The sequence below is a fragment of the Anabas testudineus genome, chromosome 7 (assembly GCF_900324465.2).
Source record: "Anabas testudineus chromosome 7, fAnaTes1.2, whole genome shotgun sequence".
Classification (NCBI taxonomy): domain Eukaryota; kingdom Metazoa; phylum Chordata; class Actinopteri; order Anabantiformes; family Anabantidae; genus Anabas; species Anabas testudineus.
Window position 1 is genome coordinate 11,477,356 of NC_046616.1, and position 17,088 is coordinate 11,494,443.

The 17,088-nt window shown below is 42.6% G+C and overlaps 1 protein-coding gene across 4 annotated transcripts in view; it reads right to left on the reverse strand.

Annotated features, from left to right (window-relative positions):
- The window catches only part of rerea (arginine-glutamic acid dipeptide (RE) repeats a), a 117,133-nt gene that overhangs the window by 73,895 nt on the left and 26,150 nt on the right, over positions 1-17,088 (reverse strand). For 2 of the 4 annotated variants that reach the window (XM_026366992.1, XM_026366989.2), the window contains exon 1: positions 11,046-11,509. The exons of the other annotated variants lie outside the window; for them this stretch is intronic. The gene's annotated coding sequence lies outside the window, so the exon portion shown is untranslated. Of the gene's footprint in view, positions 1-11,045; positions 11,510-17,088 lie in introns of those variants that run through there. 4 annotated transcript variants of the gene reach the window in all.

Here is a 17,088-nt window from a genome sequence, read left to right on the forward strand (position 1 = left end):
TGGTAGTCCAAATGAGTGTGGGAGAAGAGAAAATGTATTCATACTGCTGCCCTACATCCCCCAGTTACTTTAATGACTATGCCACACAAGAGTGACGTGCCAACACCGAGGAAAAACCAACATAAATAGATTAGAGTGACAGATAAGACAGCCCTGAGGTTTCAGACTGACATCGCAGGCCAGCAGGGGCACTGAAGGATGTCTTTAAAAACAGCTCCCCAAAACAAAGCCATTAGGTCAGTATACAACACCATTTTTCCGCCCAAATTATTTAGCAATGTGGTGGCAAACTCTGCTCAATCCTTGAGCAGATGGTCAGGGGCAGGGGGGAGGAGGACAATCCCTCTATTCAACATTTATAATGATCTGAGCCAAAAGAAAAACACCTCCACTTCTAGATACCACAAGACGGTATTATGTGTAATTAGGAAGGGCTATTATTTCATATGCAAACGCCTTTCCTTTAACCACCAACTGCCAGCCCATAAAAAAAAATCACAATCAACTGCCCTTACAAAACAAATAAAACAAATAGTTTGTCTTCTAAACACAACATGCCCTTTTGTTTATTAACTTTCACGCTAATTTCACTGTTCTGGAAACCAGAGCAATAATTCACAAGTCAGCACTGTAAACAGACACCATCAGTGAATGTGCTCTCTAGTTGTACAAGGAAAAGGACAGCTTTAGAAAGCAGTCAGCAGGGGAGGTGACTAGGGGAGTGGAATATTCAGTGTAGCGTTCAGCCTTGTCATCCACCATCTCAGTCATGCAGGCCAGTGATCCTAGGCAGAGGGGAAAACACCCTCTCTGCAGTGTGCATAATAATGTGAATCATGACTCTGTGAGGCCTCCATACAGCTAGTCATGCTTCTTTAACTATAACCACAGACAGCCTATGTTGTAAATATTGCCTAATTTTGGATACGTTTCCTCCCTCATGAAAAAAAAAAATGGCTAGAGGGAAGCAGCCAGGAGTGATGCAAAGGCTGCTGGAATAAGCAGAATCAGAGCTCAGAGCTTCCATATCCTCTAAGGACAGCTCATAAAACATCTGCCTCTTACAGCAGTGGCATTTTGGTGCACCCTGCCACTAACACACAGCGCGCACACACACACACACACACACACACACACACACACACACACACACACACACACACACACACACACACACACACACACACACACACACACACACACACACACACACACACACAGAGGTAAGCTGCAAATACGTATAATTAATTTTAAAGAGCCTGAAGGAGCAAGACTTTTATTGTACCTGGACTACAACAAATGCTTAGGTCTTTACCTAAAAATACACATCAGCTACAAAGGAAAAAGCTCCTATTATTTTCCTAAAACATTAGCAGGGAAAAATATGTGCATAGAAGCTGGATATTCTGGTGTACAGTAGTGATCCACAGATTAACTCTGCCTTTTCATGTGTGAAATGGAGACTTGATCTCTAACTGATAGTGTGCGATGCCTCAAGCAAACACAAGTTACATATTTTCATCTTTCTAACCCCCTAACAACTGCAATATATTGGATTACAACATTGCTTCCTTCACTGTGCAACAATAATGACATTAAAAACACTGCTCAACACAGCTCAGGCTGCCAGTTGTCTTTTTTAAACCAAAGGTGAACTGAGTTGGTTGCGAGACTGGGTTGCTGTGAATAAGCCTCAGATATTCTTGGAATGTTAATGTTAGGCTTTGGCCATGGCAGTCTCACCGACTTCTCTCGTCAGTAGACCATTAATGACAAAGAAAATACTACTTTATCCTGTCTGTGCCAATAACACAGACTTACAATTAAAAGGTCTTCTGTAAATGATTTTCATTCTTACGGTTTAGCAAAGAAAGAGAAGAAATATAGAGAGTGCTGGAGAAACTGAACTTAGTTTCCTCTATGGTATAAGACACGATTGTTAATTAATCCAACACTTGCATTGAGTTTAAGCACACCATATACTGTGCTTCATGTAAGTGCTCTTGTGCTTCTGCCATCGCAGTCTCTTAGTGGAAATTCAGGAGGGCAGGTTTGTGGAGCTACAGTCTTGTTAAAATAGCTTCCCACTGCATCTGTGAGCTTATAAAAAGCCACTGAGAGCATATTCACTACAGTACTGCATTCATCTATGTGTACACACACGTGTCAATCTAAATGTGTAGGCCATTGACACACTCACACATACACATACATTTATAAACAAAAAAAAAATGCTGCCTCTGCTGAGCAACTGTATTTGCAGTCCAAGTCAGACTATGTGCTCAGCCAATAAATGGCTGGTGTGTAATATGCCTTGACCTTCTATCTTTCTTTCAGCAGCTCCTTACATATATTGCCGTCTGTCCTTATATATCACTCAGCCAAATGGCGCCTTCGACCCTGCTCCCTCCTGTCCCCTCTTTAAAAAGCTGAGGGGACATCTTTGCCTGCTGTATTCAATTGACAGCCCTGGCAACATCCTCACTAAGCACAAGGGGAACAGGAACAACACTCATCAAGGGGTAATGCTGTGATGAATAATTATGTTTCATAACATGCCCCATCCACCTACTTTATTAGCATCAAACAATAATTAATGGGGAACAAGGGGCACTGAAGAGTCTGCTTTTCGCTTTCCAGAACAAGAGGGTCAATATGCCCTTCAACCCTTTCTCTCTGCTCACCGTCGGAGCAGAAGACACCTCATCCCTCTAAAAACATGCTCTTAGCTTATTTATGATGCCAGTTGCTCTGCTGGAGAAAAGGCAGCATTCCTGCTACACTCAGCAAAACTGGCCGGATCACTTTACGCAGCAGTCCGCTACTTCCATCTCCACACTTCTTCACGGCAGGCCAACTCAACAATTCAATAATGAATATGAAATGCCTCCTAATTGATGTCTATGGGAGTTGGAGTGGCTGAAAATACAGGCTATTGGACATGGGCTTGACTTGATTAGGTTTTTGTTTTATGTCAAAAAAAAAAAAAAATCTCCGATCAGCAGTAGCAAAGCCAGTCTTGATCGAATTTGCTTTGCACTAAGAGGTCCATTGATCTTGGCACTCATCTCTGCAGATGAGGCCTGGAAAGGCTGCTGGTAATCCAATAGCAGGGATGGGAAGTACTTCAAGGACTCTGCTGTGTTTACCCACCTATTTCCTACACAGAGAGGTAAGATGTTAGCACATGCCAGTCACTGGACTGATTGTAAGCCACAGGGCTCTGGGATCTCCACTGAAATGAATAAGAGCTGCAGTGTGACCAAAAGCAAGGTACTTGAAAGCTGCAAGTAATTGCTTTTGCCACAGCTATCATGTAATGAGTAAACAGGATGAATCAAGCATAGCCTAGATCAGTGTGTAAATGAGCCATGTAGTAACATTCAAGACCTAATACAGGCTTCGCTTTATAATCCTACCCCTAACTCAAAAAGCAAGGCAGATATCAATTTAAAGGTTCTATTCACTTGAGTGTGAAAGTGTTAAAAGAATCAGTGTAGGGAAAACTGTCTTTACACTGTGATGACTTCATTGCAGCAGGCATTGATGCAAGCTTTCGCAATCAATTTTGCATGACTTGAATGACATCAAACAAGAACCCAGAGGGCAAGAAGCATGTGGAATGAAACGGAGCAACACTAAGGTGATAAAGGACAATACATACAGCTGTTTTGCTCGTGGAAATAGTTCAACTGATGTGTGCATGAATAGTCTTGCTGTCGTGCAACTGCCACAACAGTGCTCTTTTTCACACTCACTCACACACACACACGCACGCACACACACGTCTAATCCATCATGGATTCATGGGTGAGGGCTCAATACCAGACTAAGCACATTTCTCTCCTTCCTATCACAGCAGCAAGATATAACTGGGAACTCTTCAGTAACCCACAAACACACACTACCCTCATACCAAACTAATAACCTTGGGCTGTCTACCAATGCCATGAGTTTATGGAACAGTATGGGCTCTAAATAGAAGCTCAATTTCTCACCAGCAGTCTGTAACAGCTCTATTTCTACCACCTTGTCATTAAATATTTATCTTAGCAGAGTGGCGGATCATGCCAAGGTGATAACCACTGAATAATCCAAACTGGGACTTTTTCTGTCCCTCACATTCCACCGCACTCCACCACTGGCACAACAAAGACATATTTTAAAAAAGGATTATCTACAAATGTGCCTTTAATCAGTTCATGGAAGAACTGTAGAAACCCCTCAACAACAGTCCCAGAGGAATAACCGTCTCTGAAGCCCTATCAGGCAAAGGATCTCCTTCACCGATGGCAGACTGAGTGAGTGGGAGTGAGTGTGTTTGAGGATGAAAAGATGTGCTGCCACCTTGCTATGATGTCTGCTTCAACAATCTCAGAACAAAGGCCTCCATTTTGAGGAGGAGTTATGATGCCACGGTGCTCTTATGGTCCTCTGTTGCTGTGTGCTGTATTGCTCTATATCCTCTTTGTTAGCCCACTGTTTGTTATGCTAGCAAGATAAGCCGGTGTTGTGGGTGGCTGCGTGTACTACAGCAACCGGTGTGTTGCTTGAGTGCCAAAGCCGACAGTTTGTGGGAGGGATTGTGGGCGTTATAGATCACTAGGAGACAGATGTCCAATCTTGCCCTGTCGCTGACTCAAACACTAACCCCCAAACACGGTGTGTTTGCAAACTGCGCTGGTTCCTGGTGGGTCTTAAGTTGATCTTTATCAGAACAATAGAGTCAGCTCACTTTATCATGGCAGCCTTCCTCTATTACTGGCACACGGCTGAGCAGCTTTGTCCTTTATGAAACATAAGAGCTGGAAGTCTACTCTAAAGGCTGATAAATACTACAATATGTCTAGTGCAGGAAAACCAGCAACTATATACAGAGCATGTGAAAATGACACCAGAATCGACCATACAAAGAAATGTGAGATTTGAATGAATCCATCAACATTAAACAAATACTATAAATGCTTCTGGAGAACAGATGACTAGCAGAACATTGGCAAAACACAACATCATTGTCTACTATAAAAGTATTGAATTTCTCCACTGCACTAAATAACTGTCACGCTCCAATAAGCAGAATCAAATCCTTTGAGCATCTGTTGTCTCCAACTCTCCCTATGTCTGTTTTATGGTGCACTGTCACAGTTAATGATTTCCTCAAGATCTTCATGTTCCACATATTATTTACATGTTTGAAATGCTTAGTTGAGCATTCACAGGTTTGTAAAACAGCCGCTACTGCCAATCTGAATCCAAAGTGTTTGGGCAGAGCTTAGAAATTTCATTTCAAAACTGAGGTTGATCAAGAGGAAACAGACAAGGTATCAGCATATTGCCTTTCAGTTTCTTCTTGTTTACATATCTGGATTGTGCAGTCATCCTTTCCAGAGAGAATCACTGCCAGCAAAAACAATAACACTCCCCCCACCCGAGCGCAAGCCTTTCACAGACTGCTTCAGCTCAGCTTGACAATCAAGCCCATTAGATTTTTCTGTGAATTAATGCTAGTTAACTTAAAGCACTGACACATCAAAAACAGTCATTAGCTTGTCTTTTTAGCATAAAAAACATGATTTGCCGGTTCAGAGAGATCATCTTCCCTACATGCAGCCTGGGGCAGCCCTTACTATCTACCTCATTATTTTTAGGAGAACAAGACCATTGATGAATCCTGCTGGATTAAATGTAAGGTGCTCTAATTATCTCCTGGCTTACACACAGCACCAGACTCCTTTAAGACGCTCTTCTTATAGACAAAAGAAAGCCGAGTCACTCACAACACTGGAAATATACAGATAAATCTCACTCAACTGAGCTGTAAAATCAAAGTGGAGAATAGCCGGAGAACATCACTCTGAGATAGCTGCACATTCTGCAGTGAGAAAAGCTGTCAAATGCTGAGTTTTAGTGGATACTAGCCCAGCTGACAAGTGCCAATGATACACCGCATGTGATAAAGACATTCATTCCTGCTAAGAGTGAAGTTTTCCAGATGCAATAGTCTGCAATGCTCCACTGCTTCATTACTGTAAAAAAAAAAAAAAAAAAAAAAAAAAGAGGATGGTGCAGTGTTTTCCCAGTTACGTTGCCAGGGTGACAAATGAAAAGCAGAATCACCCACACAAGTAATCAAATGAGTAAGTGACAACAAGTCAATATTTTCTCATTGTGAGGACAAGCACTATATCTGCACAGAAATGGGCTGCGCTTCAAGGCTTAGCCAATGCTAAATTCAGAGCATTATGCGCATAATGTGCCAATAATCTGGCTCAGTGTGGCTGTTAAGACCAGCGCCAATAAAGACACTGTACCAAAAGACAACTTTCACCAAGTAACAGCTAAATTACCAATTCAACAGACATTGTCTAGACTCGTCAAACAAGCATACTCTGTTGTATAATAGTTACAGCCCAACAAAAAGAAATCTGTAATTGAATATTGATCTGTCGAGGTCTAGGATAAACCACTCATGCTAAAAGCAGCCATGAAGAGAACAGTATGTAAACACACAAACACTACTCAGATATTAAGAGAAAAAAAAGCAGAATTGAGATCTACATCTACAGTTCAGTAGTCTGAGAGTCCAGATTTTATCCATTTCACTTTTAATTCCTCAAGGCTCGCTAGTCATTTTAAAAGATACGTAGTTTAAAAAAGACAATTAGAGTTCCTTTTTTTACATACTTTACAAAAAAACACCCGTAAACACAAAATGGTGCAAACATCATCTCTGGTTAAACACAAGCAAGATCAATGGTTAAATTTATCAGCAAATATTACCATTCGCTGCCTGGCAAGTAATCATTAAGGAATGGCACTGCTGCATTATTCATTAGCTAATGTATAATTCAGATTTAACAGCAGATTCTATGCATAAATAAAGTCGTGATACATTTAAACACATTAAATGTTTACTCGCTAAAATGGGATATGAACGCTCAGCATGAATACTTCCCCACTGCTGTCACTTGATTATTTGCTACCATTCCAAGGGATGCAGGAATGTAAGGTATACTGGAATACACACAGACATCATCATCATACTACATACACTTAACAGACTGCGTTATTGTGATTACCGGTAATGTGTTACAGTAAGGCTCTAATGTGCGGTTTTATTGACTGGTTTGAGTTTCTAGCATGTGAAGGCGTATGGTCTGCTACTTTGGTTTCCACCGGACATAAGCATCTGTGTTTAAACGTCATATCAGGATTGCAAGGATGTTCTTGCTGAAGTGTCAGAGCTGGTGTCAGAGGAGCAGTCAACAGGGAGGACACACAGACTCCATCTGACGGTGTTCAGAGCAGGCAGCCCTGTAGGGACCGCCATTCCACTTTATGACCACGCACTGAATTAACGAGGCCAGATGTCCCCCCACTTAACATGTGTGAAAGTGCCCTCTGACGGGCTCAGCTGCTTTAAGGATGTACAGACAGAGGGGGGAAAAGAAGATAGGACCCATTTTCAATTATCCCAATTTCTCACTCATCGTTTGCTCATGAGGTTTATGTTAATTAAAGATATTGGCACTTCCTCTGTATTCACAACACATTTGATGGAATTTTTCTATGAACAATCAAAGCAACTCTCCAGTCCTTCATCAGTCTCTGTTTCAGTCGACACCCACCAGAGGGTACTGCCTCCTTCGCAGTGCTACCACTGTTTCATGAGTACTATGTCAGTCTGTGGCTAATGTATTCTGAGTGAGTCAAGAGTACATGGTACACCACTATCTGCAAGGACAATAGGTCAGGAAGTACAGAGATAGCTTGCTCCAGTAAGAAATGAAACCCGTCAAAAGAGTCAACAAAACATGAAGAGATTTATCATTGCTGCTTTAAAACATGAGTCTGCTTCTGTGTTGGGGGATGGAAATGCCAACAATGGTCTGGTAGCCATGAGTTCTCATTGATTTTCCGCCTGGCTTTATGACAAGGCAGCTCTTGCATTTCTGATTATTGGGGTCAAAAGTGGCAGGGCAACTGCAAGTGATACCTTTTATGTGGCAGAGTTAGGTGCAGTTAAGCCACATTTAAAAGGCCAAATTTACCTACATTTATCTGATCAGGCTCTTACAAACAGTTTGATTGGAATCACATCTGTTTTCATTCATGTAGCTTATTATAATAACTGGGTCATTTCTTTGTAATTACAATGGAATACAGTTGAGTCATTCAGACTATCACCCAAATGGAAAAGATATCAAGACCCCAGCAGACTTTCTCATTAGAAAGAAAATGAGAAGCCCGCCAACACTGCATCAATTACAACTCGCTATTCTCCGATTCTTTACGCATTACATCACACTGGTGAAACATAACACACATGCAACCTCTGAGTGTTTTTCTACCAGCTAGCTGCTGCCATCATCCTGACACAGGGAGGAAAAAAAAGGGGGCAGATTCGCAGCGTGGTGCAATCCCAGTGAGGGCCATCATGCGAGCAGATTAAATAACGTTTTTCCAATGCCCTGTCAAACATTCAGTTGCCGCTGAGCAGCTAGACAGCCGTTACAGCCGCACTCTATGAAGCATCTCTCCCTCTGTATGGTCAGAAACGGCCTCTTTGATCTGGATACCACCTCTCAGATTCCTCAGAGGTGACACTCATACAGACACCTGTATGTGAGCTGAATGTTTACTAGTTCTCTGTATCTTGTCAGTAGTCAGGCTTGTGTTTATGGACGTGGGTGACTCACACTGCTACTATGCTTCCCTTGGTTTAATGAATCAACAACACAGACTGTGGACTCAGACCCAGATCAAATTGCACATCAGATTTAGTTTCTCAGTAACACTGGTTTGAAGCACAGCAAATAAAGATCATGTGAGAAGATACTGACAGCAGTAAGGCAGTGTGTACATAATTAAGATTTAGGCTGTTATACTTTCATCTGATATCAGCTTCACTGTGAAACACTCTGTGCTTTCTTTCCATACAAATCCCACACTGCAGAACAACTCGGGCTCTTGAGTATAGCTCCATTAAGAGGGCTGACCACTTCCTCTTTCTTTCAATCCACAAGTAGTGAAACTAAATTGATATCCTAACCTCTGGGGAAGTGAGGAGGATGCCATTTCAAAGTGGCAAAATTTCAAAATGCTCTTCTTAAAGATGAGCAAGTTTTCCAATATGACAGTGTAGGCTGGGATTTAAAAAAACCCTTCATGTTATGAAACAAAAGGCACTGCTAGTGAGTAAGATGAATAGTTTCTTCAAAAGCTTCAGGGTCACCTACATATGACCTACTGAGTTGCTTAAACCCCGCCTTGTTTATGCTGCTATATTTTTAGCCAAGACACTCATGACAAAAGATACCAATGATGAAAATCATCAGTAAAGGGGAAGTGTGTCTTATTATGTGTAAAATCTTTACACTCCATCTGTTAACAACACTGAAAACAAAAATAACTCCCATTTCAGTTTAGAGAGAAGCAGCTGGCTGTTCTGCATTGTTCAGGGTTGTGAGTTACAGGCGCACCTAGAAAGACAACCATTGTTACATTTTTAACAGTAATTGTACCTCGTGACTTACATAGTGTCACATATTGACATGACTTTTAAAACCCTCTGTGCTTTTAAAGGTTCCAACAGCTTTTAGGTGGAGTAAATGTCCTCTATGTTCCAGCAATCAGCCCTTCTCTGCTGTGCTTGTGTCCATACATTAGCCCACGCTGTGTTGCAATCCCACCATCACATCTGAAGTTTCTTCTCAGCTAGCAAGGGGAACAAAAAAAACTGCCACAGGAAGCTGGGCATGGTGGAGATTAGCGCCTCACAATTAGCAGTGCTACAACTGAGTTCATGTAATAACAACAATAATAATAATAAAAAAGTGCAACAAGTAGAGGGGCTGGAAGTTCAGGAAGGGATTGTTTTTATGTGGTAGAGACAATAAGGCAATCACTGCTTGCCCCATTCTTAATTTGAATCTTGTTTCTGGGCTGAAGCGTGCTTTGTGCTTATGTGGCCACAAACCCTATAGAATCAGCTCTTGATTTAAGTCACATGATGACTTACTATGACCAATTTTACAGTGATTTAAGTAAACAAGCCCCCCTCCCCATTCTACTATAACTGGAAAACATTAGATAAGCTGCATTTCAGACAAATAGCTGTAGTCTGCCTTCAAATCCTAAGCCATCCCCTCTTAAATACAAACATCCCACCAGCCAGCCCCCTTGCTCTTTTTAACAGCAGGCACAGATCTCGCCACCCCCCCCCACCCACAGTGAGAGCTGCATGTGCTTGGGCCAGAGTTCATAGCCTCTGGGGTGCTGAAGGGGGGAAGTCAAGCTAATTTGATGGTCCTTCAACAGTTTTCAACCGGTTCAGCCGGTCTCCTCTTCTCACAATCCCCTACCCTTGTTTCACAAACACTCTACTACTTTCCAATATTACAGTCCAATGATCAATTTATGACATGTGTCAGGCTGTAAATCCAACACCCAATGCTTTATTTGAAACATGGGGAAATCCCACCCGTCAAATGTATGTGCCACTGACTCATCAAGAACCAGTTCAGAACATTTTCCCTGTCAAAGTGCAACTTTTTTTTTTTCTCCCCCATTTTTTCCTCGAAATTGATTTATTGCTCAAATGCGCACGCACGAGTACGTTTTACACCTTTGATGCGTTTCCTGGGCAGCACTGTTGCTGTTTCAGCTCCGGTGTGTTTACTTCACTGCTCTCTCACACACGCTCCTGACCAGGTCATGGAGTTTGCTCCAGGTTCTGCCACACGGTGCACACACACACACACACACACACACACACACAGAGTCAAGTTTTACAACAATGCAGCCAACTTTCAGCTCGGAGTCGAGGTCACACGCGTTTCCTTCTCCGGATACAAACAAAATCAGTACACTTTTAGCTCAAAGTCTAGGTGCCATCCGACTTTAGACATCACTGTTGCCTAAATTCCGTTTCTTTATCGCCCACTTATTACTCCCCCCGTCTGCCTCCTCCTTCACCTCCTCCTCCACCTCCTCCTCCTCCAGCCACAACCATCCTGCATGTTTTTTTGTATTCAACTACTCACCCGCCAGTCTGGTGATTCTTGAAGTCACAGAGACTGTTGCAAACAAGTTGAAAACGCGAGTCTTGCCCAAGATGACCCAACGAACTTTAAAAAAAAAAGACGAACCAGCTGGGCCCAAATCCAAGAACCGGGACAAAGCCCAGCGAACACTTTAATCCTCCCGGTTTTTTTAAAAAGCCGCTGTCCGCTCGGAGGGGCTCGGGCGAGCACTTGCTTCAACAAAAGACGGTTTCAATTTACTGAGACTGGTTCACGTCCGAAATCGCCGAGCAAACGCACAATGAGGTGAGAGAGCCCCCCCTCGAAACTGTTCATATTCCCTTCGGCCGTGTTGTTGTTGCTGTCGATGATAGTGTCCACATGAAAAGTAACACGGCGCTGTTGGCTGTTTCGAGGGGTAGGAAACCAGTGAGTTCACCGTTTACAGGCTCCGCTTCCTTTTTCCACACACACACATGCTCTCTCTCCCCTCTCTCCTCTCTCTCTCCTCTCTCTCTCTCTCTTCCCTGTGTGTGCGCGCACACACGCACACGCACACACTCCACGCTCTCTATCGCTCCCTCCGTCTCTGTAAACCCTCCTCCTCCTCCTCCTCCTCCTCTTCAGCTGTTCAACAGACGCATCCACATGGCTGACCTAGTCTTTCTTTATCCAGACACTAGTGAAGGAGAATTACCCCGACCACACTCAGAAAAGAGAAAAAATCCGAGCGAAACAAAAACATGGACTGGATTCAAATAATCGTCAGGGACAAAAGGGTGAAGGTGGTGGTGGTGGTGGTGGTGTTCTGGGAAAGGGGGGGGGCGCCAATGGGGCCGGTGACTGATGGCAGCCCCGCAGGGAAACGCTGCGTGCACCGACTGTGTGTTTGCATGCATCAGGAAGCATCATGCACGGCAACCAAAGTGGCCCGACCGATCAGCAGCCGATCAATGATAACGCTTATGGGAAGGTGACTGAAAACACTAACGCGAGACAATGAGAGCCGTGGAAGCGAGCTGGACTAGGAGTAGTAGTGGCTTATTAGCCTGCATTTGTGTCTGCACAGTGCTGCACAGCAATAACACGTTATCCTGGTTAAATAAATAAATAACGTGACGTTCTTACTGAGGCTACAGGTCTCTGATTTATATCTGAAAACACTGGTATATGCATCTGCTGGAAAATACAGGAGAGGGAGGCGACTGAATGCTGCACAAGCTTGTGGAGCTCATTTGCATTTTTGGATAATGAATTAATTAGTCACCCCACCCATTAAAAGGCTGAAACAAGCAAGAGATGATAATGTGAATAGTCCATTAGCAGTATTTGAAAGGCTGATTTTAATAGTTAGTCTGCGCATCAAATCAAATGTGATCCTGGTTATTTTCCAAGGTGTCATTATTCATTTTGTCGTAGAAAATACACAGTACGGTTTGTTTTTTCTTTATCTCAACACTAGCAGTGAAAAAAAGAAAAAAAAGAAAATTGACAGTCTACGCCTACAGGAGCAGGAAAACAAAGATGGACTGCGTTTAGCTATAAATTAATAGGATGAATTTTTATTTTGCTGCAGCAAGTAGTTTGACACATTTTCATTGTCTTAAACATGATATTTGATCACTGTCAAAATCCAATTAACTAAAGCAAATAGTCTGCGCACTGGGCTCTTTTTGCACTTAAGTCTTATACGGGCATCAGCAGAGACAGGCAGTAAAGATCAATAGAAACTGAGTTCAGTGTGGCGTGCAGGGGGTCCTTCATTGTGCTACAAACCACACTGGTCGTTACAAGGGCAGGGATGGTTGGTGGGGGGTTCTGCTGTGCAACAAAGTGTTGGTAAAACCTTTCTCAGTTCCTGAGGCAACTGTTGTCAGAAGTCGTACCCCCCCTCTACATAGTAATCTAACACCACAGCAGCCACAGCTCCTCCCTTATCACGGTATGTATACATTTCACAAGGTCAGTGTTTATGATATTTACACACATACACACACACACACACACACACACACACAGTCGGCTTTCTTTCCTGAGTTACACAAACATTCAGATGATCCGAGATGATAAGGAAACGGAAATACACATCTCTATATCTGTGATTCACAATTCAAGCCTAAAAGGAATTCAATGATATTTCAGTTACCCTATCATGTGTTATAAAAAAGAAACCAGTCAAATGCCAACCTTTCTCAGTAGGTTTGTGAAGCTTAAGTTGGCCCAAGACAGCAGTGAAGGGTGAGTGCAGTGAATCCTGTCTGAAGGCAGGGCACAGCAAAGCTGGATTGGCTGGCGGGACAGGCTCCCCTCCCTGGCAGATGAGATCCCATTATCAGGCAGAGGAGAACTCCACCTCCAGGATTTCACAGCTCCTCTGTTTATCACATGGCTCTGTCAAGTTGGGCACCATTAACCGATAATGAAAGGAGACAACCGGTGCAGTTACAAGCAAAGCACTCCACATTCTACAGGCCTAAGCATGTATCTGGGAAGCTGACTGTGTCTATTCAATTCTGTTCAGCATTCAAACAGCCCATCACAATACCTTTTCCTTGAGCACCCCCTTCTACAACTACAGTGCCTTCCATCCCTACAGAACAAAAACTGGTTACTTGGTACTTTGTGAATGCAGAGGAAATGAAATCTAAAAGAGCCATGTGCTGCTCAAAAGAGAAAAATGACATTTTCCTGTGACTCTCTTTTTCATAAAGATTAGTAAAAGGAGAACCATTCTTTGTAAGAGCTAACAAAACCAGAGGGGACATATGAGGAAAAAAATGGCACAATAAAGCAACACAAACTACCACTTTAAAATGTTTTCTTCATCCACATCAAACATAATTAGTACAAGTGTTACTAAACAAAAAGACTGCAAGAACGCCACTGAATCAAAGGCCAACCACCTCCCCCCTCCTCAGTCCGACTACTCCGTTTATGGTTCATAGGATTCTGTAGCCACTCACTCTCATTAAAAATGAATATTTAACAAAAGCTGTGGCTGACACACACTGTTTGCTTTAGCCCAATTTCTCCACGCTGAAGAAAAACAAGCCACTCAGAGGCAGCAAACACAGAGAGCAAGCGAAAGAGGGAGAGAGAGAGAGAAAGTGCAACACAAATAAGTCAGCCAGTAGCTGAAACAACAAAAAAGTGACATGGATGACTGAGCCAAGCCTGTGAGAGACTTGGCAAGCCTCAAAGGCCCTGGCCTCTTAAGCACTCATATCTAGTAACTTCATTTAATACATTCACCAGGGATGAGCAGACAAGTTGAAGGAAAAAGGGATTGAGAGAAGAAAACAGACTTGTAAAACAAGAGGAGGGTTCAGTTGTGGTGGTGGTGGTGGTGGGGGTGTACTTCAGAAGCTCGACTTTAACACATGACTAAATCTCTGCAGTGTAACAAGCCAACTTCCCTGCTGCCAAAACATAATACAGGGAGGAAAAAAAACGGATGTGCTAGATTGAACCTTGAGACCATGTTACCATTCTCAGGCAGGTATAATCTACAGGAGCCGTTCTTCTCATATTCGAAACTTGAACAATGCTTTTCCAGATGGGGCTTTAAAGCAGAGACTCTCTTCACCACACGTACTGTATCCATAAAGAACAAAGACTCTGTGTCACTGCTGCTGGAAGTTACTGTTCCTCATACTGACAGCAAGTGCTGATAGCCCACCACCCCCTCTTCTCTGCTGACAGGAAAGCAAAAAAAAAAGAAAAAAAGCTGACTTCAAATCATGTATTGCCCCTTTTAGCCTTCACAGATTCTTAAGAGGGCACTTTAAAAGTTGGGAGAATCCAAAAGGGAAAATAGAGTCTTACGACTAATTAAAACAGAGACTATGCCTGGAAGGGGTTGAGGGAAGGGAAAGCAATAAAACAATCCTCTCCAATCTCCCAACAAAGTAACTCAAGGAAATTGCTCAACTAAGTATGGTTAACTACACACTTGTGGATTCAAAGATTCAAGGTTTTCTGTGACTACTGCTACACCTTAAAAAACATTGCTAGATAGAGAAGGACTTCCTAAACAAACAAAAAAAATAAATAAATAAATCAGGCTGCATTGTACATAACAGCAAGAGGACAAAAGACTAAATGAAATTCAGAATGTCCTTTGGAGACCATCTCAACAGACAGCTCATAGTCTAATTAACCTGCTGCCCAGCAGGCCTTTATTTACAATCATTAAAGCAGTTGTAAAAATGTGAGGGAAGTCAAAGAATGCTATTTCACTTTAGGCTATCAGTGCAAGGTCTAGCCTCACATAGCTATCTTGTTTACATAGCTATTCAGTCACATTTGGCAGCCTTGCAACAGTCTAAAAACCAAGATACTTGCTACATATGTCTAATCTCTTTGCCAAACTACACAAGCTACTCAAAAGAGTGAAACTTGCTTGCAGCAGCCATTTGGTAAAACTAATGCATATGAAAAAATAAATGTAAGTAAATCTTTTTCCAGATGGAGGTAGCTGCCACCTGGCAAACAAACCCATAAAATGTTAGTAAGAAGAAGCACAGCATTTTCTTTATAAGCCTTATAAAATACACCTAAACCTGGGTGCTCATTTACAGACTTTGATACATGCAGACAGATAACAAATTAAAGGAAAACCTAAATACATTTGTGAGAAACATAACACATGCTGATGCTTCCACACAGGTGTACGGAGTGGTACAGCGGATCATCCAGCCATGCTCTGCAGCATGTATAAAAAAAAACACTGCTAATTCTGATTCTGGATCAAGATGGCAAGAGGAAAAGATTTAAGAGGTTTTGAAAGAAAGAAAAACAGAAGAGAAACTCAAGTGACTGAGAATGTCAGTGCACAATGTGATCGCACTTTGTCAACAATGCCCCCATTCACAGGGCACAAAGGGTCACTGAAGGGATTGATGAGTATCAAAATGATGTCAATCATATGCTATGGCCTTTAACGTCACCAGATCTCAACCCAGCTGGACACGTTTGGGAGATTTTGGACAGTGCTACACGACCATCATCAACACACCAAATGAGGAAATATGTGCTTTTCATCCCTCCAGTAGACATCCAGAGTTTTGTAGAATCAATGCCAAGGCGTACTAAAGTTGTTCTTGGTGGCACGTGGTACCTCATCACCATATTGACATACTTGATGTTGGTTTTGCCTTTGTCACCTGTCTGTATTCTACGTCTGAGTTCACACACACAAAAGGTCTACAATTTCCATTGCATCACAGCGTGCTGAAATTGAGAAAGAAGGTAAAAGAAAATAAGGGTGTGAAGTGCTTATGAAACAGAAAAAACGATCAACCAACTCTTTGTGGCCATGAAGTCACGTATATAGAAAGAAAAGCAGACACAAACAAATACACACATGTAATACCTTAGATGCTATTTCACTAAGCCCCTGATTTTCCACTGACATTCTTCAAGCACTCACATCAACTGTCTGTGTCTGTCTGATTCTGCAGGCAAAACAGGGCCTCATTCATCTGAATAAAAGAGCAGAGCAGCCTGCCGCGGCCGCGCTGAGAACAGGCTCTGAGGAATGAGACTGTATTTCTAAAAGGGCTACAGAGACAGGGTGCAGACTGTGGTGCAAAAGAGGAAGTTTACATTTCAGGCAAATCCTTTTGTGAACAAAGACACAGCAAGATAAACAAACAGTGCATGTGTCTGATGTTTAACTCTGGGTCCAGTTAGGAAAATCCTAGTCAAGAAGAATGAAAGTATCTAAATGCGATCAACAGTCTGCAGAGGAAATGGTGTCCATTTGCTCATGAAAGCAAAAGAGAGTGTGGCGGTTGGGGTGTGCGATTCCTGTGTGGTTACTGTCTCCAAGCTAATCTGCTCAGATAACCAGTGACTGCTCCATTTCACACAGAGCACATGGCTGTCTCACCTCCATACACTGCCACCCCATGGATAGTGCGTAGAGGTGCAGCTTAGTGCTGTTGCTGTGCTAAAAGAGGAGGTGGGGGTGGCAGAACAGAGGCTTGTGATGTGTTAAAAAAATTAACTCCACACACAGTTAGTCATGACATGCATATTAAAGTGCTGAATATGGCACAAT